The 23,251-nt window shown below is 37.4% G+C and overlaps 2 long non-coding RNA genes across 6 annotated transcripts in view; one reads left to right on the forward strand and one right to left on the reverse strand.

Annotated features, from left to right (window-relative positions):
* The window catches only part of LOC132010711 (uncharacterized), a 514,837-nt gene extending 492,854 nt beyond the window's left edge, over positions 1–21,983 (forward strand). The window contains exon 3 of the long non-coding RNA XR_009402270.1: positions 21,809–21,983. This is a non-coding gene — a long non-coding RNA (uncharacterized LOC132010711). The remainder of the gene's footprint in view (positions 1–21,808) is intronic.
* Positions 1–23,251, reverse strand: part of LOC132010699 (uncharacterized) — a 454,543-nt gene that overhangs the window by 17,027 nt on the left and 414,265 nt on the right. For 4 of the 5 annotated variants that reach the window (XR_009402261.1, XR_009402268.1, XR_009402262.1 and 1 more), the window contains 3 exons: positions 17,185–17,342; positions 15,324–15,448; positions 10,156–10,352 (listed from right to left, as the gene is read on the reverse strand). This is a non-coding gene — a long non-coding RNA (uncharacterized LOC132010699). The remainder of the gene's footprint in view (positions 1–10,155; positions 10,353–15,323; positions 15,449–17,184; positions 17,343–23,251) is intronic. The other variant, XR_009402264.1, reaches the window with a different exon arrangement.

Consider the following 23,251-nt stretch of genomic DNA (forward strand, 5'->3'; position numbering starts at 1 on the left):
TTTCTCTTTTTTGCCTGACTGCTGCTGTTAGGACTTTCAGCACTATGCAGAATAAATATGGCAACTGTGGACATCCTTGTCTTGTCTCTGATCTTACAAAAAAGCTATTAAGTTTGTCACCATTGAGTATGATACTAGGTGTGGATTTGTCACATATGGCCTTTATTACACTGAGGTCTGTTCTCTCTAAACCCAACTTGTGAATTTTTATCATGAACAGATGTTGCATTTTGTCAAATGCTTTTTTCTTCATCTATTAAGATGATCATATGATTTACATTATTTTGTTAGTGTGGTATATCTCATTGGCTGGTTTGTGAATATTGTATCATCCTTGTATCCCCAGAATAAACCCCATTTGATTGTGGTGAATGATTCTTTTAGTGTATTATTGTATGTGGCTTGCTAATATTTTGTTGAGGATTTACATCTAGGCTCATCAGGAGTATTAGTATATAGTTTCTTTTTTGTGTAGTGTCTTTTTCTGGTTTTGTTATCAGGGTAGTGCTGGTCTCAGAATGCATTTGACAGTTTTCCTTCCTCTTCTTCTTTTTTTTTTTTTTTTTTAAACAGTTTGAGAATACATATTAACATTTATTTAAATGTTTGGTAGAATTCACCTATGAATCCATCTGCCCTGGACTTTTGTTAGGAGATTTTGATAGCCAGTTCAATTTCAATACAAAATTGGTCTATCCAGATTTTCTCTCTCTCTCTCTCTCTTTTTTTTTAAGATTTATTTATTTATTTGACAGAAATCACAAGGAGGCAGAGAAGCAGGCAAAGAGAGAGGAGGAAGCATGCTCTCCGCTGAGCAGAGAGCCTGATGCGGGGCTTGATCCCAGGACCAGGTTTCGACCAGGCTTGATCCCAGGATCATGACCCCAGGCGAAGGCAGAGGCTTTAACCCACTGAGCCACCCAGGCGCCCCTTTTCTCTCTCTTCTTAATATAGTTTCAGAAGACTCAATATTTCTAGGAATTTATGCATTTCTTCTCTGTTTTCTAATTTGCTAGCATATAATTTTTGTAGTAATCTTTTATAATTTTTTACTTCCGCAGTGCAGGGTGTTCTTTCTACTCTTGCATTTATTTGAGTGCTCTCTTTTTCTTGATAGGGGTGACCCAAGGCTTATCAGTTTTGTGTATCTTTTCAAAAAACCAGCTGTTTTCATTAATCTTTGCTATTTTTTAATTTTTATGTCATTTATTTTTGCTTTTTATTGTTTCCTTCCTTCTCCCAACTTTGGGTTTTGTTTGATCATTTTTTCAGTTCCTTTAAAAGGGTGTACTGTTATTATTTGAAAATTTTTTTTTGATGTAGGCCCATATGACTTTGAATTTGCCTCTTAATGCTGCTTTTGCTGCATCTTAAAGACTTTGGACCATTGTGTTTTCATTTTTGTCTGCATGCATAGTTTGATAACCTCTTCAATTTCTTTAGTGACTCATTAGTTTTTTTAAGTAACATGCTTTTAGCCTCCATGTGTTTCTGTTATTCTAGTTTTGGGGGGTTTTGTTTGTTTTTCTTATGACTGATTTCTAGTTTCCCACTGTATTGGTTAGAAAATGTTCATGATATGATTTCAGTCTTCTTAAATTTATTGAGATTTGTTTCATGGCCTAACATGATCTATCTTGGAGAACGTACTTAAAGAGACTTTGTATCCATCTGACTCTTTTTATTCATCATATTCCTATGTTTATTTTTGACCTTTTTCACTTAAAAAAAAGTTCCCTTCCAAGGTTGATTTAGTGGTGATGAAACTTAACTTTCATTTGTCTGGTTAACAATTGATTTCTTTTTAAAGTATGAATGATAACCTTGCTGGTTAGAGTATTCTTGGTTGTAAGGTGTTTTGTTTGGTTTTCTTTCAGCATTTTGATACCATTCTCTTCTGGCTTGCAAAGCTTCTGCTGAAAAATCAGCTAATAGACTTATAGGTTTTTCTTTGTACATAACTTCTTGCTTATCTCTTGCTGCTTTTAAGATTGTACTTTTAATTAAAAAAAAAAGTTGTACATTTAACCTTTGAAATTTAAATTACTACGTGGTGTTGTAGACCTCTTTGGGTTCACTTTATTTGGAACTCTTACTGAGCCTGAAGTGTATTTTCTTTTTTAGGTTAGGTAGGTGAGTTTTTTACCCCTTTCTCTTTTCTACTTCTGGGACCCTATAATATGATGTTTTTTTCCCTTGATGCTGTCCAAGAGATACCTTAATCTATCCTCCATTCTTTTAAATTCCATTTTCTTTTTGCTCTTTAGCTTGGGTACTTTCCATTATCTTGTTTTCCAGATCAATGACCCATCCTTTGTAGCCTTTAATCTACTTTTGATTGTTTCTAGTGTATATTTCATTTCAGTTATTATATTCTTTTCTCTAATTGGTTCTTTTTAATATTTTCTATCTCTTTGTTGAGGTTCTCACCAAGATCTTACACTCTTCTCTCCAGTCTGGTGAGCATCTATATGATCATTATTTTAATCTCTTAGGTAGATTGGTTATTTCTTTTTCATTTTGTTCTTTTTCTGAAGTTTTGTCTTGTTCTTTCATTTGGAATGTATTTCTCTGTCTTGCCATTTTGCTTAACTCTCTGTATTTGTGTCTATAAATTAGGCAGAATAGCTACTTCTAAACCTGAAGGAATGGTATTCTGTATGGCCATCCTCTGTGTAGATTGTGTGTCTGGTCACTTTGTCTTGTCACTTTGTCTTGGGGTTCCTGGGGCACTCTGTGCTAGGGCTTTCCTGGTAGGATGCCCAGAGCTAAAATGTGTGAAGGCTTTGGCTGTATTGGGGCTCTCTGTGCAGAGGATACATCAGCAGGATAGATGGCACTGAAGTGGATGCAAACTGGGGTCTCTTGGGGCTCTCCTTACAGAGAATCCCTTTATGGGATCTCTGGAACCAAAATTCTACATGAGAAGGTAGGGTCATTTGAATTTCCATAGAGCAGGCATCCCAACAGTTGGAGCTGAAGTGGGACATGGGTTGGGGGAGCTGTGTCGTGGCGGGACAGCTAAAGCTGAAGTGCATGCAAGCAAGGTTTTCCTGGATTGCTCAGCATAGGGGGTCTCCTGGTAGGGCAACTGGAGTCAAGGCAGGCTCAGCCAGGCTTTCCAGAGATGTTCTGCCTAGGGAACACCTTTGACAGGGTGGCCAGAACCTAGGTGAAAATGGGCTAAGTTTTGTCAAAGTGCTCCGAGCAGTAGGCAGCTAGCTGGCAGGCTGGAGCAAAAGTGATGTGGCCCTGTAGAATTCTGGGGGTGCTTTGCATCTGTGTCACTTTGGCACAACAGCTGGAGCTATAGTGAGCAGTGACTAGGGTGTCTCAGTGCACACTGCAAGGGGCTAGAGGCCTGGGGCTCATAGAGACAGGAGGGAAGCTAGGGCAACTCTACCCTATTCCCTTTCATACTATCAAGGTGGAAGGGGGACATAAACCAAGGCACTTGTAAGCCCCGCCAACCCAGAGAGAATTCCAGTAGCTCCTTTGCTGTTTGGCAGGGTGCAAGGGCTAGTTCCTCTGTATTCCTGTGGCTCTTCTGAACCAGTGATTTTCTTTTTTCTGTGCCCCTGGTCAGATAAATATGCTCAAAGTACTATCTCTCCCAGCTAGTTTGCAGCATCAGAGGTGGGTGTTTCTTTTGTTACCAGGTCTTGGGTTCTCTTACCATTCTTTATGTGGTCTGTCTTTTGTTGTGCTGAAGCTGTTCAGTTAGCCTTTAATTCTTCATCAGGATGAATTGCTCTATAAACAGGTATAGTTTTGGTGTGTCCTTGGAGGAGATGAGTTCAGGGTCTTCCTATATTGCCCTCTTGAGCTAGAACCTTAGGTAGACTTTTGATTTGATTTCTCCAGTAAATATTTCATAGATGATTAATTTCATAATGTTGATATTTGATAGCTTCAAGCATTTTTCTGACTTTGTCTCTAAATATAGAGACCATAATTTTTCTACTTAATATATGTGTGTGTACACACACACACACACACACACACACACACGATACACAAACAGATACAGTTATGTAGTTAGGGACATATTTTCAAAAACACATTTTAACCCACATATCTAAAATATTTGGAACTTCATTTTAAAAATGTTGAGTGACTGCTGGTTAATATAGAGCCAAGACTAGAACACTTGGTCTTGTGTTATAAACACCTTGCCACGAAAGGAGAAAGAGCAGCCCCCTTGAAAGAATTGTTATTGATTGAGTCTTTTCTTTGAATTGCTTAGAAACTGAAGTTGTTAACAGAGATGTTATGAAGGATTTGCTGGAATCAACTTTGGTGAGATTTTCTTGGGAGAAATTTTGCAGCATATTTAATCAGGCGACCAAGAAACAACAGCTGCTTGTGTATGAAGCATCAGTAAAGCTGCTAAGATTTATATAATCTTTAGTGTTCAACAGATTGCTAGCATTTATAGGACAGTCAATGTATGCCTATGCTCATATGCAGTCATATAATGCTACCTTTCCCACTGCCTCTAAATAGAGGGGCTTCCTAAGAAAGAAATGCTTTGGAGAGAGATGAAATGAGGGCTAGAGACAGAAGAATTGGTGATCCAATCCCAGGAAAGTGGTGATAATAAACCACTGAACAAAAGGCAATGATGGCAGAACCTACTTGTAATGGAAAGAAAAATGTTATTCAATTTAGCCTATATACCCGTAGACATCTATCACTACAGGAGCAGAATCATTCCTCTGATATTTCTCTTTATGGTACAATCACTATAAAAATATTTATGTGCTGGGACGCCTGGGTGGCTCAGTTGGTTGGACGACTGCCTTCGGCTCAGGTCATGATCCCGGAGTCCTGGGATCGGGTCCCGCATCGGGCTCCCAGCTCCATGCGGAGTCTGCTTCTCTCTCTGACCTTTTCCTTGCTCATGCTCTCTCTCACTGTCTCTCTCTTAAATAAATAAATAAAATCTTAAAAAAATATATTTATGTGCTGGTCTAAGTATGGGAAGATTTCTAACTCTAGAAGATTACCAGCCACTTTATTAAAAAAATATGATGATTACCAATTCTATTGGCTTTAATTTTCCCTAAATAGGACTAGGGAATTCTCACAAAGGAACTTTGAGATGTGTATTTGAAAACATACAGAATTGGAAGGGATTTTAGAGATTATTCATAATCTACCCCATACTTTAAACAGGAAATCCTTGTAGCCAGCAGAGCTGAAGATATTGACTTAGTCCAGTACCTTCTCAGCCATATATTACTGTCTTAAATCAAAGGTCCTCAGTCTAGTACTGAGAGTCTCAAGAAAATAGCTCCTCTTGCACTCTAATCTTATATTCTGTGGTTTCCCAGCATATATATTTCCTCCTCAAAGAGGGTATTCTTATGGCCACCCCTAAGGCCTGGTTTTATACAACTTTCTTTTTGTTGATAATGCCCTGCATTCTTCACCATTCATTTCAAGATCCAAGTCAAAACCCAGCTACCTTACCATTGAGACCCTGGGTTAAAAATGGTATCTAATTAATTCTGAGTTTATAGACAACGAGAATTCTGTGTAATCATAGAATAGCAGTTTTTACATTGTTTATTAGAGGCTTTATAATACAGTAGAAAGAGCTTGATCTTTATAGTTAGACAAGTATAGAGTTCAATATCTGATCCTACCCTTTGACCAATGTATGTTCTATATATTAGGTGTATGTATTTATGTATGTTAGGACATATTCTGCTTTTCTGTAGAAGTAAATAAATCCTGAAATTTCAGTTATTTAGTGCAAGAAAGATTTATTTCTTGCTCATAATTAGTCCAATGTGGATTTGGCAAATCTTCCAAACACTAGGGGATGGCAGTTGTTCTCATCCTGTGGCTCTGCTATCTTCATATATAGCTTCCAAATTTATTCAAAAAGAAAAAGGTATGGAGGTATCATACAGGCTTATAAAGGCCTATCCAAAAAGTGACTCTTTTCACTTCAACTCACATTTCACTGGCAAGCACTAGTCCTATGGCTTTGCCTGACTTCAAGTCACCTGGGAATTATCATTTCCCATGTGCCTGAAAGGACAAGAAAACTGGATAGGGTTGAGCACTAATGATATTTATTACAATAGTCATTTAAATTAACTGAGGTGTCTGAATTTTGTCAGAATAAAATGAGACAATAAAGTACCCAGTAGCCAGCACATAGAGGCTCAATAAATGATAAATAATCTCTTCTAAAAGAGCTTCTTAAGGCCAAGTAAAATCTCACTTATTTACCTCTTTGGTGCTGAGCACATACATGGCCAAGTATTACTAAGTTTGGAAATTAATGATGGATAGGTTTTGGTCCAAGATAACGATGTAGGAAGACCATTAACTCACCTTCACATTGACACACCAAATCTACACCTACTTATACAGCAATTCCCCCTAAAGTCCACACAGAAAATGACAATAAGAAAGAGATGGAGACAGAGTAATAAAGGGAACCCACACCTCTAACATTGCGAACCTCAGTAGAGAGGCATACTACTTTGGGACTATGAGGAAATTATTCTGTCCTGGAGCACAGAAAAAAGTCATGGTTCAAAAGGGCAACTAAAATAATGGGATCAGCCCTAGCACCTAGCACCCTGCCAAATGGAAAGAGAGTTACTGGAATTCTCTTTGGGTCAGAAGATCTGGTGAGGACCACAGCTGTATCCCTTCCACCTTGATAATGAAGATGGGAACATCCAGGCACCTTAGCTGGCTGGTCACTTCAGTGAGTCACAGTACTCTACCCCACACCATGTCATCCTACAGTGCCAGTCATCCCACCAAGGTGGCTCCTTCTTAGCATATACTTGGACACCTGCGATCAGTGCCCACTATAGCTTCAGCTATCTTGCCAAAGTGACACAGGCACAAAGTATGTGCCTCTTCAGCTCCAGATGACTTGCCAGGGCACCCTCAGTGCAGAGAGCCTTTAGGCCACCGAGCCTGCCTTGCTTTCACTCCAGCCACCCTGCCAGAGTGTTCTGTTTGTGTAGCAACCTGCAAATCACCATCCCATGCCCATCTTAGTTTCAGTTGCCACCAGGGTGCCCATGACATGGAACACCCCAGGATCTGCCAAGAAACATCTGGTTTGATTCCACCTGCCATACCAGGGTGCCCCCTGAATACAATACCCCAGCATATTCCAGTTTGTACTCACTTAAACTTCAGTTTTCCTTCTAGATTGCTCTTTGTGCAGAGATCCCATGGACTATATCCTGGCCCATGTCCAATTCAGCAGTCCAGCCAGGGCATACTCTGTGCAAAGAGCCCAGGACCAACACAACCAGTTCAGCTCAGGTCATGCCACCAAAGCAATTCCAGAATGGAGTGCCCTGGGACCCTCCACCCCCAGTCACATCTCCAGCTAGCCAAAGTCATTAGACACACACAGTCTACATAAAGGATAGACAAAACTAAGGCCATCTATTCAGGCTTAGGAGATCTAGCTGTTCCACCTAATTCATAGGAAAAAAGAGAATCAAGCAAAATGAGGAGACAGAGGCATATTCCAAATAAAAGAACAAAACATAACCTCAGGAAAAGAACTAAATGAAAAAGAGGTAACAAGTCTGCTCGATAAAGAGTTCAAAGTAACTCCACCAAAGAGAGGCAGCAGTACATTAGAGGATGCAGAAGAATGTATCAATAACCTGGAAAACAGGGAAATGGAATGGACACAAGCTTAACCTTAAAAAGAAAAACAAATGATTAAAAAAATGAGGATACATTAAGTGATCACTTTGCCAATATCAAATGAAAAAACCAGGGGTTCCAGAAAGAAAAGAAAGAAAGGGGCAGATAACTTACCTAACCAGGGGAAGGAAATAGACCTCCAGGTTCAGGAAGCACAGAAAGTCCCTTGTAAGATGAATCCAAGGCGGTGCACACCATGACACATAATAATTAAAATATCAAAGGTAGAGTTTTAAAAGCAACAAGGGAGAAACAACTAGTATCTTACAACTGAAACTCCATAAGGCCATCAATTTGTAGGTCAGAAGAGAGGGACAGAATATTTTCAAAGTACTAACTAGAAAACAGACAAACTATATCCATCCCTATCCAGAAAGGTTACCACTCAGAATTAGAGAACCAATAAAGAGTTTCTCAAACAAAGTTAAATGAGCCCATCACCACTAAACTGACCTTACAAGAAATGTCAAAGAAACTTCTTTATAAGTGGAAAGGCCATAATTAGCAGAGAATTATGATAGAAGAAAATGTCATGAGGTCAAGCAAATATACAGTAAAGGTAGTAGAACAGTCATTTAAAAAGCTAGTATGAAGTTCAAAAACAAGAGTATAGATAAAGTTCCTTTAGAATGTGTTTAAACTTAAGTCACCATCAAATTAATACAGACTGCTTATATATATAGGATGTTATAGTAACCACAAACCTAAAACCTATAATAGCCACACAAAAAATTAAGAGAAAGAAAGCCAAACAGAACACTGGAGTCATTAATCACAAGGAGAGACAGCAAGAGAAGAAAGGAACAGTGAACTATAAAAACAACCCCAAAATAATGAACAAATGGCCACAAGTACATACCTACCAATAATTACTCTAAATGTAAATGATCTAAATTTTTTAAAGATTTATTTATTTAGTTGACAGAGATCACAAGAGGCAGAGAGAGAGAGCGGGAAGCAGGCTCTCTGCTCAGCAGGGCTCAACCTTGGGCTCAATCCCAGGACACTGAGATCATGACCTGAGCTGAATGCAAAGGCTTAACCCACTGAGCCACCCGGCGCCCCAGCAAATGACCTAAATTAAACACTCTTGTCCAATCCGGTGATACAGGAAGACCCTGAACTCAATTCCTGAATGGACATACCAAATCTTCACCTATTTACAGAGCAGTTCCTCCTGGAAAAGAACTGAGGGCTCATTGAACATTTCCGCACAAAAAAAGTATAGAAACCACATAGAGAATGGCAAGAGACAGAGACATGGTAATAAAGGGTACCCTTATCCCTGATGCTTTGAACTGCCCTGGATAGGGATAGTACTAACGGACCATGAGTAGGTTTGTCTTTCCACAAAAACAAGGTTTAAAAGGGCAATTAGAGTATAAAGTAAGTAGCTCTGCAACCTTGTCAAATGTGGGAGAGCTGCTAGAACTCTCTCTGGTTGAGATGGGCTGGCAAGCATCACTACTAATGTATACCCTCCACCTCGATAGTGGAGATGGAGCAGGGACTGGATGCTATGGCTGGCCTGCTGCCTCAGCTAGCCCCAGGCCCCTAGCCCACACTAGCCTCAGAAACACTAGGACACAGAAAAGTTGTAGTTTGAAAAAGCAACTTGGATATAAAAGTTATAGCCCTTGAACTCTACCAAATAGTGGCAGAGCTGCTCAAGTTTTCTCTGGATTGGAAGTGCCAGTGAGCACCACAGTATACATTTCCTCCTCCACCATGATAGCACAGACTGGACCAGGACTGCTTGCTGCCTCAGTGAGCCCCAGGCCCCTAGTCCATGTCAGCCACTGGGACTGGCATAGACTAGAGGCTAAGGCAGCTCTCGCATGGCAAAGATCAAGACATACCTGGTCAGTGCTTACTACAGCTCCAGCCATCCCGCCAAAACCCCCAAATATTCTAGGCATGCGCCACTTTTGCTGCATATAGCCTGCTAAAACACTCTCATGTCAGAGTGCTCAGGGACCCCCAGCTCATGCTTGCTTTGGCTCCAGCCACACTGCCAGGGTACCTCCTGCATGGAACACCCCAGAAACTTATGGCTTTTGCCCACCTTGGCTCCAGCTATTTAGCCAGGACACCACTGTGTGGAGCACCAAAGGACCTCCTGGCCTACACTAAGTTTCAGCTGCCCCACCTGTGTGTCCCTACATGAAGAGCACCAGGACACCATGGCCTGTCCTGGTAGTGACTCTAGGTGCCCCACAGGATACCATAGCTTGTACCAATTTCAGTTTCAGCTGTCTTTCAGGAATACCCTCCGTGTGGAGAGCTCCAAGAACCCCAGGCTTACACAAACTTCAGCTTAAGTATCTTTCTAGGATATCCTCTGTGTGGAGATCCCCAGCATTGCCCTGGCCTATGCCCACTTCAGCTGCAGCTGTCATGCCATAATGCCCCTTGCACAGAGCATGCAGGGACACCCAAGCTTGTACTTACTTCAGCATCAACTCTCCTTCCCTGATGCGCTTTGCACAGAGAGCTCCAGTACTTCACAGGTGCAAGGTGCATGCTTACTACAGCACTGGTCATCTCTCCATTCTGGGAACAGAATGCCTGAGAACATCCAGCCCACAAAATCCAGCCAATATCACTCAAGACCATTCCTTTAAGTTTAGGAGAAGTAACTGTTCCACCTAATTCATAGGAAACAAACAAACAAACAAACAAAAAATAAAAACAAAAACAGAGAGTCAGGTAAATAAGGAGACAGAAGAATATTCTCCAAATGAAAGAACAAAACAAAACCTAAAAAAAAAAAAAAAACAAAAACCCTAAAAAATATACCTGAGAAAGAATTTAAAGTGATGCTCACAAGAATGTTCACTGGATTGTAGATAGGAATGTAAGAACTCCGTGAGAACTTCAAGAAAGAGAAAATACAAAAAGAGAACTAACATAGAAGAATACAATTAATAAAATGGAAAATACACTTGAGGGAATCAACAGATTAGAGGATGCTGAAAACAGATTGGCAATCTGGAACATTTGAGTAATAAGTAGAGCATTAAAAAAATGAAATAGAGACTAAAAACAACAGAAAAGATCAACCAAACCAAGATCTGGTTCTTTGAAAATATGTATATAAAAAAAACCTTTAATCAGTCTTATCATGAAAAACAAAAGGACTCAAATAAATAAGGGAAACAAGAGAAGTAACAGCTAACATCACAGAAACAATAATGAAAAAATTACTATGAAAAATTATATGTCAACAAGTTGGACAACCTACAAGAAATAGATAATTCCTAGAAACATACAAATGTCCAATGCTGAATTAGAAATAAATAGAAGTTCTGAACAGATCAACTAATATTAATTAGTACTTAAAACAAAAGTTCAGGACCAGATGGACTCACAGGTAAATTCTACCAAGCATTTAAAGAGTTAATTCCTATTTTCCTCAAACTATTCCCAAAAAAGAAGAGGGAGGAAAACTTCCAAACATATTCTGCAAAGCTACCATTGCCCTAGTGCCAAAACCAGACAATAATACAAACAGATGAAATTAAGCACAAAATTCTTCCACAAAATATTAGCAAAAGGATCATTCAGCACAATAAAGTGGGATTTACTCTGGGAATGCAAGAATAGCTCAATATTCACAAATCAACAAGGTGATATATCATATAAACAAAACAAAGGTTATAAATCATATGATCACCTCCTAATTGCAGAAAAAGCATTTGACAAACTTCAGCATCGGCTCATTATAAAAATTCTCAACAAAGTAGGCTTGAAGGGAAAAGATCTCAACTTAATAAAGGCCATATATGAAAAACCCACAGCTAACATCATACTTAGTGTTGGAAAACTGAGAGCTTTTCCACTAAGATCGGTATCAGACAAGGATGCCAACTCTCACCACTTTTATTCAACCTGGCTTTGGAAGTCTAAACGCCGGCAATCAGACAAGATAAAGAAAGCTATCCAAATTGGTAAGGAAGAAGTTAAACTGTCACTATTTGTAGAAGACATGATACTATACATGGAAAACCCTAAATGAGACACCAAAAATTATCAGAAATAATAAGCAAATTCAGTAAAGTTGCAGGATACAAAATGACTATACAGAAATCTGTTGATTTCCTATATACAAATAACAAAGTATCAGAAAGAAAAATTAATAAAACAAGTCTATTTACAATTGCACTGGAAAGAATAAAGTTAACCAAGGAGGTGAATGGCCCGTACTCTGAAAACTATAAAACACTGATGAGAATAATTGAGGACAACACAAAAAAAATGGCAAGATATTTCATGCTCATGGACTAGAAGATTATTATTGTTAAAACGTCCACACTACCCAAGGCAATATACAGATTCAATGTGATCCTTATCACAATACCAACAGCATTTTTCAAAGAACTAGAAAAATAAATAAAATTTGTATGAAACCACAAAATAGCTAAATCAATCGAGAAAAATGAATGAAGCTGGAGATATTACAATCTCAAGTTTCCAGACATAATAAAAGATATAATAATCAAAACAGTATGGTACTGAACATAGGAATGGAAATACAGATCAATTGAATAGAATAGACAGTCCTGATACAAACCCATGGTTATATGGTTAATCAACGACAGGGGTGGGGGCAGAATATATAATGGAGAAAATACAGTCACTTTCATAAACGGTGTTGAGAAACTGGATAGCTACTTGGAAAAGAATGAAACTGGAACCATTTTCTTTTTTTCTTTTTAAAGATTTTATTTATTTATTTGACAAAGAGAGATCACAAGTAGGCAGAGAGGCAGGCAGAGAGAGAGCTCGATGTGGGGCTTGATCCCAGGACAATGGGCCAAAGGCAGAGGCTTTAACCCACTGAGTCACCCAGGCTTCCTATTTTCTAACAACACACACACACACACACACACACACTGAATTAAAGACCTGAAATAAAGCACAGACAGTAATTTGAATATTTTTTGGCTTTAGCCAAATTTTCTAGATATGTCTCCTCAGGCAAAAATACAGTATATCAAAAGGTAAAGCTTTTGCATCAGCAAAGGAAACAAAAAAAACAAAAAGTCAACCGACTGTATGGGAGAAGATATTTGTAAATGACATGTCCAATAAAGGATTAATTTCCAAAATATACAAAGAACTTACACGGGATTCCTGGGTGGCTCAGTTAGTTAAGCTGCTACCTTGGGCTCAGGTCATGATCCCAAGGTCCTGGGATCGAGTCCCACATCAGGCTCCTTGCTCAGTGGGGATCCTGTTTCTCTCTCTGCCTCTGCCTGCCACCTCGCCTGCTTGTGCTCTCTCTCTGACAAATAAATACATAAATAAAATATTTTTTTTTAAAAAAGAACTTACACAACACCAAACCAAATAATCCAATTAAAAATGGGCAGAGGAATTTACCCCAAAGATACAGATGTCGTGAAAAGAAGGGCCATCTGTACCCCAATGTTTATAGCAGCAATGGCCACAGTCGCCAAACTATGGAAAGAACCAAGATGCCCTTCAATGGACGAATGGATAAGGAAGATGTGGTCCATATACACTATGGAGTATTATGCCTCCATCAGAAAGGATGAATACCCAACTTTTGTAGCAACATGGACAGGACTGGAAGAGATTATGCTGAGTGAAATAAGCCAAGCAGAGAGAGTCAATTATCATATGGTTTCACTTATTTGTAGAGCATAACAAATATCACGGAGGACAAGGGGTGTTAGAGAGGAGAAGGGAGTTGGGGTAAATTGGAAGGGGAGGTGAATCATGAGAGACTATGAACTCTGAAAAACAATCTGAGGGGTTTCAAGTGGTGGAAGGGGTGGGAGGTTGGGGTACCAGGTGGTGGGTATTATAGAGGGCACGGATTGCATGGAGCACTGGGTGTGGTGAAAAAATAATGAATACTGTTTTTCTGAAAATAAATAAATTTAAAAAAATAAAATAAAAAAATGGGCAGAGGACATAAATTACATTTTCCCAAAGAAGACATAAAAATGGACAGCAGACATATGATAACATGTTCAACATCACTATCATCAGGGAAATACAAATACAAAATAAGAAGATACTAGCTTACTCCTGTCAGAAAGGCTAGAATCAAAAAGACAAAAAAAACCAAAAAAAACAAAAAAACAAAAAAACACGTTGTCAATGTTCTGGAGAACAAAGAACCTTGTACATGGTTGGTGGAAATGTAAATTGGTATAGCCACTATGAAAAATATTATGTTTCCTCAAAAATTAGAAATAGAAATACCATACTATCCAGTGATAGCACTACTGAGTATCTATCCAAAGAAAACAAAATAAACATCTGCAAAGTTATAGGCATTCTTTTATGTTTATTGCAGCATTATTTATAATACCCTAGGGAATGAGAGTAACCCAAGTATGATAAGGAAATTGTGAATTGACACAATTCACACACACAGGGATATTATTCAGCCATATAAAAAAAATGAAATCTCGTTATTTGCAACAACATGGATGGAGCTAGAGAGTATAAGGCTAAGTGAAATAAGTCAGGAAAAACAAATACTGTATTATTTCACTCATATGTGGAATTTAAGGAACAAAACAAATGAAAAAAAATGAAAAAAAAAAAGGAGACAAATCAAAGCAGAGACTCTTATTTATAGAGAACAAATAGGTGGTTAACAGAGGGGAGGTCAGGAATAGGTGAAATAGGTAAAGAGATTAAGAGTACACTTATCTTAATGAGTCATATACAGAATTATTAATGAGTGATATATAGAATTGTTGAATCACTATATTATACACCTGAAAATAATGCAACACTATATATGAACTATACTGGAAAAAATAAAGTAAAAAAGATAAGATATTAGGGGCACCTGCGTGTCTCACTCATTTGATCGCCTGCCTTTGGCTCAGGTCATGATCCCAGTGTCCTGGGATTCAGCCCAATATTGGGCTCCCTGCTTAGTGGGGAAATCGCTCTCTTTCTCTGCCTCTTCCCGCTGACTTGTGCTCTCTCTCACTCATTCTCTTTCTCAAATTAAAAAGCTAACAAACAAACACAAAAACCCCAAAAACCTTTTTTTTTTTTTCAAAGATAAGATTTTGCCATTTGTGACATGAATGGAACTAGAGGGTATTATGCTAGCTGAGATTAGTTAAAGACAAATATATTATTTCACTGATTTGTGGAATATTAAAAACAAACAAACAAACAAACAAACAAAAAACCAATGAACAATAAGCCAAAACCAGAAACAGACCTATGATAAAGAGTAGAAACTGACTGTTGTCAGAGCAGTGGTAGGAGGGAAGGCGAAATGGGTGAAGAGGACTGGGAAGGGCAGGATTCCAGTTATGGAATGAGTCATGGATGTAAAAGTACAGCATAGGAATATAGTCAATGGTATCATAATATTCTTGTATGATGACTAGGTATCTACTCTTGTGGTAGATTCTATATCTAGCATGATATAGAATCATTATGTTGTAAACCGGAAACTCATGTGACCTTGAGTGTCAACTCTACTTCAGTAAAAAAATGAGCAAGTTTATTTAAACAAATCTAAGCTTTCAGGAAATCTTTCCCTCATGCCAATCCTTTACTTAGTCCTCTCCTCTCTTCAAATTTCTGTTACTTCTTCCCAAGACATGACATACCTGATTTTAAGATACGTTTATTCCTTTCTTTAGGTCCTACTTTCTTTCTTCCACTGTAAAGTCTCTTCTTAAGATGGTGCATATAATTATATATTTTTCATTTGTATTTATTCTTATTTGCCAACCTGGAAACCACATTGTATATGGATTATTATTTATGTAAGACTCTGACAACATGTACCCTATATTTATAATTTCCTCAAGAGTCTATCTGCCCTAACTCAGGAATAAGAGTTCAGTGAAATGAGCTTATCCTCTTAAAGAGGACATGAATATTTCATAAAATATGTAATCCAAATGTTAGGATTCTTAAATGTACCATATTGATAAATAGGAGGAAATTACTGTAAATACAGTGAGGTTATACCCATATAACCTAATATTATTTATACCTTGTGCTCTGTATATTTTGTCATATATACATATATTAAATTGCATTAATTATAAATCCAATTAATTAAACTAAATTTAAACTAGAATTATTGAACAATAAATTTGGTTCCATCTACATGTTAGATGGAACATGTAGATGGAACATTATTCTGTAATTTCTTTTCTCTCAGTTTTAAAGCATAATAATAAAGGCATAGAAGGAAATTTAAAAATAAAATTGATTCACCATTAATCCATCCACTCGGATGCAACTGTTTCAAATTATTATTAATAATTTTTCCCACTTCCTGCTCTCTATTCCAAAGAAGAGGCAACTTCACATTCTGATCAGAAAGGGGCAGTGATTAGTTCATGGAGAACTTGTTGTCAAAGAAAATTAGAAAAACATTGTGCATGTAAATTATTTCTTTCTGTCTTTCCCTTTTCCATCTTTGGATCCCACATCATCCTTCTACTGATCAGCCCCTCCACAGGAAAGGGCTTGAAAATGTCCAGGCTTTTTATGATCTCCAAAGAGGGCATGAGCTCTTCCTTGCTAAATGGAATTTGTCTGTCACCTTTACTTCATCTTTCTTTCCTCTTGAATCTTTTACTTCTTTACTGCTAATATCACCTCTCTTCCTCCCTTTTCTCAACTTGAATTTAGATTTTTTTAATTAAAAAGAAAAGTTTTCTCAGCATCTGTGCTTCAGACAAAATGAAGAACAGTAGAGAGAAGGACAGCACCAAAGAGTGTTATGAATAGACTTCAGGATTTTGCTGCTACTGTTTGGACTGAACACAGCAGTCCATTTAGAGGTAATCATTCTAGCCAGGAAGGGGTATATTTCTCCATTTGGGCCAAAAGATAAGGACATTTTCATAGCAGAGAGAAATTGCTTTGAGACTTTCCAGGAAAGTCTATAAAAAAAAGAGACATTAACACAGAAAATGTAGTGAGAGAAACTTTCAGTATTTCTGCTGAATAAAGAGCTCTTGGGCTCAAATCATATTAGTGATCACATTGGTGCCTTCAGTTATGAATGACTGAGAGGTGACTAATGGGTCATGGCCAGAGTTTGAGACCTCATACCTATATCAACAGACCCATTGTAGTTTATTTCAACATTTTCCTCTATGGGAAGGCTGTTTGCTCCAGATTCTTAAAAGAGAAGCATGAAGGCACTTACAAAAAAAATATTTCTAAATATATCCCTGAAAATATTACTGAGGGCCAATGAAGCTTCTGCTCAGAATTTTCTGACTCTGGCCTTCAGAAATGCTCAAATTGATGAGATGTCTCCCCAGAGAGATCAGAGAGAAAACAGTAAGCTTTCCCAATAAGAAGGTTGCCTACTCATTTCAATAAAACAAATACTTCAGATTACATGGTTCTCCTGATTATATCCCTCCAAAGGCTCAGCCACACTAAAATGTACAGTCTCTTTATAAGATTCTAAAGGTTCCATATTATGCTCTACCTGCTTACCTCAGTAAGCTCGTTTTCCTCCACTTTCTCCATTTTTTATCTGCTCTGGTCAAGGTGAATTCCCAAGATAATATTCCAACTCATTATTGTTTTTTCAGGATTTTCTGTTTTCACATTTAGAGATGAGGTCTCCAGGGATCCTTGTAGACCTTGAAAAACTGGAATAATTGGTCACTCAGCTTCTAAGAGTTATTGGAATATACCTAGTTCCCTCTCTAGGTCTTTGCATTTGTGAGTCTCTTTGCTTGGAATGGTGTTTCCTCCTATCATCACACAGCATGTGTTCTCATTTTTTTTTTTTTTTAATTTTGCTGAGACTTCTTACCCTTCTATCTTAGAATAGCCTTTATCTCTATCACTTCTATCCCTTAAGTCCATACCTCTTTTTCTACTTTTAACACCTACTGCTATCTCTGAAATTATACTCTGTTCATGTCTGTTTACTGTTGGTTTCCTCTATGAGAAAAATGAATCCAGTGAGTGTAGGGACTTAGTATATTTTGTTCACTTCTGTTTCCTAGCATCTAGAAGAGTGCTTTGAACTTAGTAGGTACTCAACAAATATTAGTTGAAAGAATAAGTAAATAAAAATTGAGAAGAAAGTTTATTTGTAAATTGGTACCAAAAATTAGCTTCGTGTACTCAATTTACTTTGTAAATACTTTGTTATCAATTTGGATAAATGACATAATTTGCAACAAATAGGAAACCAGAAATAATCAGAACATTGTTTCCCAAAGAGACAACTGGTAGAAATTCTTTATAATTTTAGAGTGTAAGGAATTCACAAATTACTTATGTGCATAAATTTTCCCCCAAAACTATTTGTCATGCTGGTAGAATGAATGACCTTTATTGTATTATATTTCTGAGATTACGAATGGCAAGAGTGAAGGCATATAAGGCATCAACACTGTAACCAAAGTCAGTCTTCCATTCTGAGTCATATTTTGACCAGAAACTAGGGGTGGGGGGTGGGAAAGAAAAGAAAAAAAAGAAAAAAGAAAAAAAAAAGCCCCATGCTGATTGTATGCAATGGAGTGAAAGGACCTGGAAGAGATTAGTGAAAGAAAATTATATACAGATACTTTTGTTCTAAGTGCCTTGGCAAATTTCCTTTAATTGCAAAGCTGGGATCCTGATAAATTGATTTTAAAAATGTGGTAATGGTAGCAATTAATCTCTTCCTCCCCAGTGGTCCCACAGCACTTGGTATCTGCCTTTATTGGAGCACTTAACAATCTATCTTGAATAAGAGATACTTATGAAAGGCTTTTCTTCATCCAGTAGACTTGCAGCCCAGAGCCAGTGGGCTCTGATTCACTCTGTGTGTGTGTATATGTGTGCTTGTGTGTGTGTGTGTGTGTGTGTGTGTGTGTGTGTATTGTTATAACATTTATAATTGGGAGGCAGTAAGTAGTCAATAAATGGTTGGGTTGATAAGAATAATTGGAATCAAGGAGAGAGAATGGAATCTGTATAAAAAAGATGAGAGAGTGCTTGTTATATACCCCTCTCCTTTCTTTTTCAAGAGAGAGTTGCAGAGGTATTGAGTCATTAAATAAGTGGCTTCAAAGGTTTTCACCTCTTACTTTGGAGTGTATGATATATTTCCATTTCATCATATCTTTGTTTCTTCCTCCATTTTGGCAATCTATTAAGCTTTTATTTTTTTTAAAAAATGTCTTCTTTGCAGAAATGTCTGCTCATGTCCTCTGCCCATTTCTTGATTGGATTATTTGTTCTTTGGGTGTTGAGTCTTAGATGGGTAAAAAACGTGCTCTCTTTCAGTTTGAGTTTCCCTGGCTTTTAGTAAGATTAAGTTTTTCCATATTTCTCTTTTTCCATAAACTATATTTTCATATATTTTTGCCCTCTGGGAGGCTTGTCTTTTTTCCCTACTGATTTAAAAGAGCTCTTTATGCAACCTGGATATTTATCCAGAATGTTAATGACGTCTATGCTAACTCATTTAAACAAAACATTTCTGTTCATTTTTATGAGGGTGAAAGGGGTAATGTTTTTCTTCAACTTTTTCTGTTTTACATCTTTCTTAAGGAAGCCCTTCTTTACTATGAAATTATAAGATATTTTCCTATGTTTCTCACAATACTTATGTAGTTTAGTTATAGCACTTTGATCCATCACAAACTGAGCTTGCATGTCTGAGGTACAGTCTGACTCTATTATTTTCCTAATGAAAGCAAATTATCTGCATATGATTCAATAGTCCATCCTTTTGCTAAGAAATTTGAAATGTCATGGATCTGGTCTATTCCATACTAATAAGATCTCTATGTCTCTCTTTCTCCCTCCTTCCTTCTCTCCCTCCCTGCCCTCTTCCCTCCTTCCTTTGTTTCTACTTTTGGTAGAAATATATTGAATATACTTAAATATTTTTCTTCCATTTGAATTTGTGAAACAGTTATTGCAGTTATAAAATCACTTTTTCTGTTTTGATTAAATTATTATGGAAAATTGTTTTGTCTATAATACATCTTCTTGTTTATGAACTTGGTATGTTATTTAATTTATTTGATATCCCATTTGATAGTTTCCTTAATGTAAGCCTTGAAATTCTTAGATTTTATTTATTTATTTATTTATTTAGAAAGAATAAGTAGGGGGGGGAGGGGCGGGGCAGGAGGAGAGATAAATTCTCAAGCAGACTCCCTGCTGAGCAGGAAGGTCAATGCAGGGCTTGAACTCACAATCCTGAGATCATGACCTGAGGTGAAATCAAGAATCCTATGCTAGACTGAGCTACCCATGTGCACCTTGAGTTTCTTCTATTAGGTGTGTTCTCAGGCATTTTACACTTTAAAAAAAAATATATTGCAAACAGGATCTCTTTCTGTTTTTAAATTTAGTTACTTCTGGCATACAGAAAAATTATTCATCTTTTAAAAATATAATTGAGCATGAATGTGTCCTTTTTACTGAATTTTCTCATGTGTTCTTATACATCTCTTAGATGACTTTCTTTTTTTATAGGTAGGTGATTATATATGCACATAGTTACAGTTTTGGCTCTTCTTTTCTGTTACTTATAACTTTTTTCCTTATTCTCTTTCTTTGACTTGGTCAGCTAGTATCATACTGAATAGTAATGGTACTAGCAGGCAAATTTGACCTGTTCCTACAAAAGCATTATCTGTTTAACAAATATTTATTAAACTCCTACTGTATGCCAGAAAAAAGCTCTTGTTATTATATAAAACAAGAAAAATTCCCTGCATTAATGGAACTTATATTTTCATAGGAATGATACAGAATACATAATGCCCACAAAAATATATAAATTAAATAAAATGTTAGAAGGTGAAATTAATATGGTTAAAGAAGACCCAGTGAGGATTATGGGGTGGTACAGGACAAACCTCAGAGAAAATGATATTTGAGTAGACCCCAAAGGTAGTAAGAGAGTTAGCCATGTGGATGGCTATCTGGAAAAAGAACATTCTAGGCAGAGGGAATGCCAGTGTAAAATCCCTGGTATGAGAGGCTGCCTGGTGAAATTGAACAGCAGTGAGCAGGCCAGTGTGGCTGTAGCAGAGTGAGAAACGAGGAGAAAAGGAGATGACGTTAGGCAGGTCACGGGGGGAAGATAACAGAAGGCTGTGGAAAAAAGGACACTAACTATAACTTTGTGAGGAATGAAAAGCCACTGCAGGGTTTGAAGAGACAGATGACATTTTCTGACTTATATTTTGAAAGCATCACTCTGGATGCTATTTGACGGTTTAGTGATAGGGATCAAAGATTTTGTAAAATCAGAGAGACCACATAGCAGATAATTTAATAATGCAGGCAAGATATGATGTCATCCATATGAAAAATGGCCAAAGTATGGATATACTTTGAGGTAGAGTACACAAGATATCCTGCTGGCTCAGCAGTGAAATGTAAGAGAGAAGCCTCAAGGCTGCCGTCCTGGTGGTCCTTTTTTTTTTTTTTTTTTCTCTCTCACAACTGAAACTTGGGTTTCAATCAACTGAGATTACGCAAATGTGGAAGTGGGATAGAAGTATATTTTTTGTTATGGCGAATTCATGATGACTGTGAACAGCCAGATGAAGTGGTTGGATATAGGTGGGTCTAGGGATACAAAACTGGGAATCATCAGCACATATCCTGATCAGAACCTAAAGTACAAATGAACTCTTCGAGGAAGTGCAGGTGGGAAAGAGTAGTGACCCGAGGAATTAGTTATGAGGTACTCTAATGAGCAAAAGGGACCAAAAGGAAGGGGCCAGTGAGGTAGGAAAACACCAGCAGAGTGTGGTGGAAGCAAGTGAATAAAGTGTGTCAATGCATGGGAAGAACAACTTTGTCAAATACTTTTTTTTTTTTAAGATTATTTATTTGTTTATTTATTTATTTGACAGACAGAGATTACAAGCAGGCAGAGAGGCAGGCAGAGAGAGAGGAAGGGAAGCAGGCTTCCTGCCGAGCAGAAAGCCCCATGTGGGGCTAGATCCCAGGACCCTGGGATCATGACCTGAGGCAAAGGCAGAGGCTTTAAGCCACCCAGACGTCCCTGTCAAATACTTTTTATTTGAAATGTAATGGAAATTTAAAATTCCTATTTCAAAAGAAACTTTATCAATTTTTGTTTTCACAGAAACTTCTCATGGCACAGAAATGCCAGCAGCCAGATGAAGACACCTGTCCCTATCTGCATGTGGAGCCATAAGCAGTCATTTTCTAACTTGGCAGCACTCCTTCAAGTGACATTTCCAACACCACCTAGTGGACCAGGAAATTCAGTCAAGCCGGCAGCACCAGAGGTGGGCCTGATAAAATCCCTCTTGGCAAATTCTTATTCAAGAAATAAGAAAAAATGGAAGACCCTGGGCATAAATCCCGAGATGCTATAGAGAATTTTTTGGAGGTAACTGCTGATTTGTAAATATGCAAAGTTTTCAAACCTTGATTTTTTTTGGATATGAAAGAAAATAATAATAATAAAAGGAAAGTCTTACTCTTTTTCTATTATAACTGCCCATATAGAATAAAGAGAATTGAGGAAATTAAGTTTAATGACATAAACCTCTCTCCTCTAGAAATCTATTTTCCCTCATTATGTGGGTATTTCAAATAATTGGCTCCACAAAATGGCTTCTAGTCTGTCTCCTTTTCATTGCTGGGTAGTTTTCCTGTTTCTCACTTCTTTACCTCTTTCCAACAAATAAATTGTTGAATAAATAGAATATTCCAGGTGCTTAGGATGCATCAGTAAAATTTATAGACATTGTCCCTGCTCTTGTGGAACTTAGTCTGGTGGGAAGATCAGTCATCAAATTAAAATTTATACAAAGTATTATATATTTGCAGTAATAACATGTGTGATAAAATAAGGTACTATATCATATTAATTTTTTTTCAGTTTTATTTTATTTATTTATTTATTTATTTATTTTAATTTTTTATTTTTGATAAACATATATTTTTATCCCCAGGGGTACAGGTCTGTGAATCACCAGGTTTACACACTTCACAGCACTCACCAAATCACATACCCTCCCCAATGTCCATAATCCCACCCCCTTCTCCCAAACCCCCTGCCCCCACCAACCCTCAGTTTGTTTTGTGAGATTAGCAGGAGTGGCAATCCTTATATCAGATCAATTAGATTTTAAGCCAAAGACTATAATAAGAGATGAGGAAGGACACTATATCATACTCAAAGGGTCTGTCCAACAAGAAGATTTAACAATTTTAAATATCTATGCCCCCAATGTGGGAGCAGCCAACTATATAAACCAATTAATAACAAAATCAAAGAAACACGTCTATCATATTAATTTTTAACAGGTCTGTAAGTTCAGGGATGGCTTTCTCAAAGGAAATAATATTCATATTAATTTCCTAAAGGAAATAAATAATAAGATTTATTCTTATCAAAAGGATAAATAGTAAACAAAATAATCCCAAATATAGGAGCCTCCTAGAAAATGAAAATAGCCTATGTGAAGACATGGAAAATAAGCAAAACAATTTCAAATATAGTCTAGACTTAGACCCATAGTCAACATGTCAAAGTGCATGTGTACTCTTTCTGCAG

The sequence above is a fragment of the Mustela nigripes genome, chromosome 1 (genome assembly GCF_022355385.1).
Source record: "Mustela nigripes isolate SB6536 chromosome 1, MUSNIG.SB6536, whole genome shotgun sequence".
Taxonomy (NCBI): domain Eukaryota; kingdom Metazoa; phylum Chordata; class Mammalia; order Carnivora; family Mustelidae; genus Mustela; species Mustela nigripes.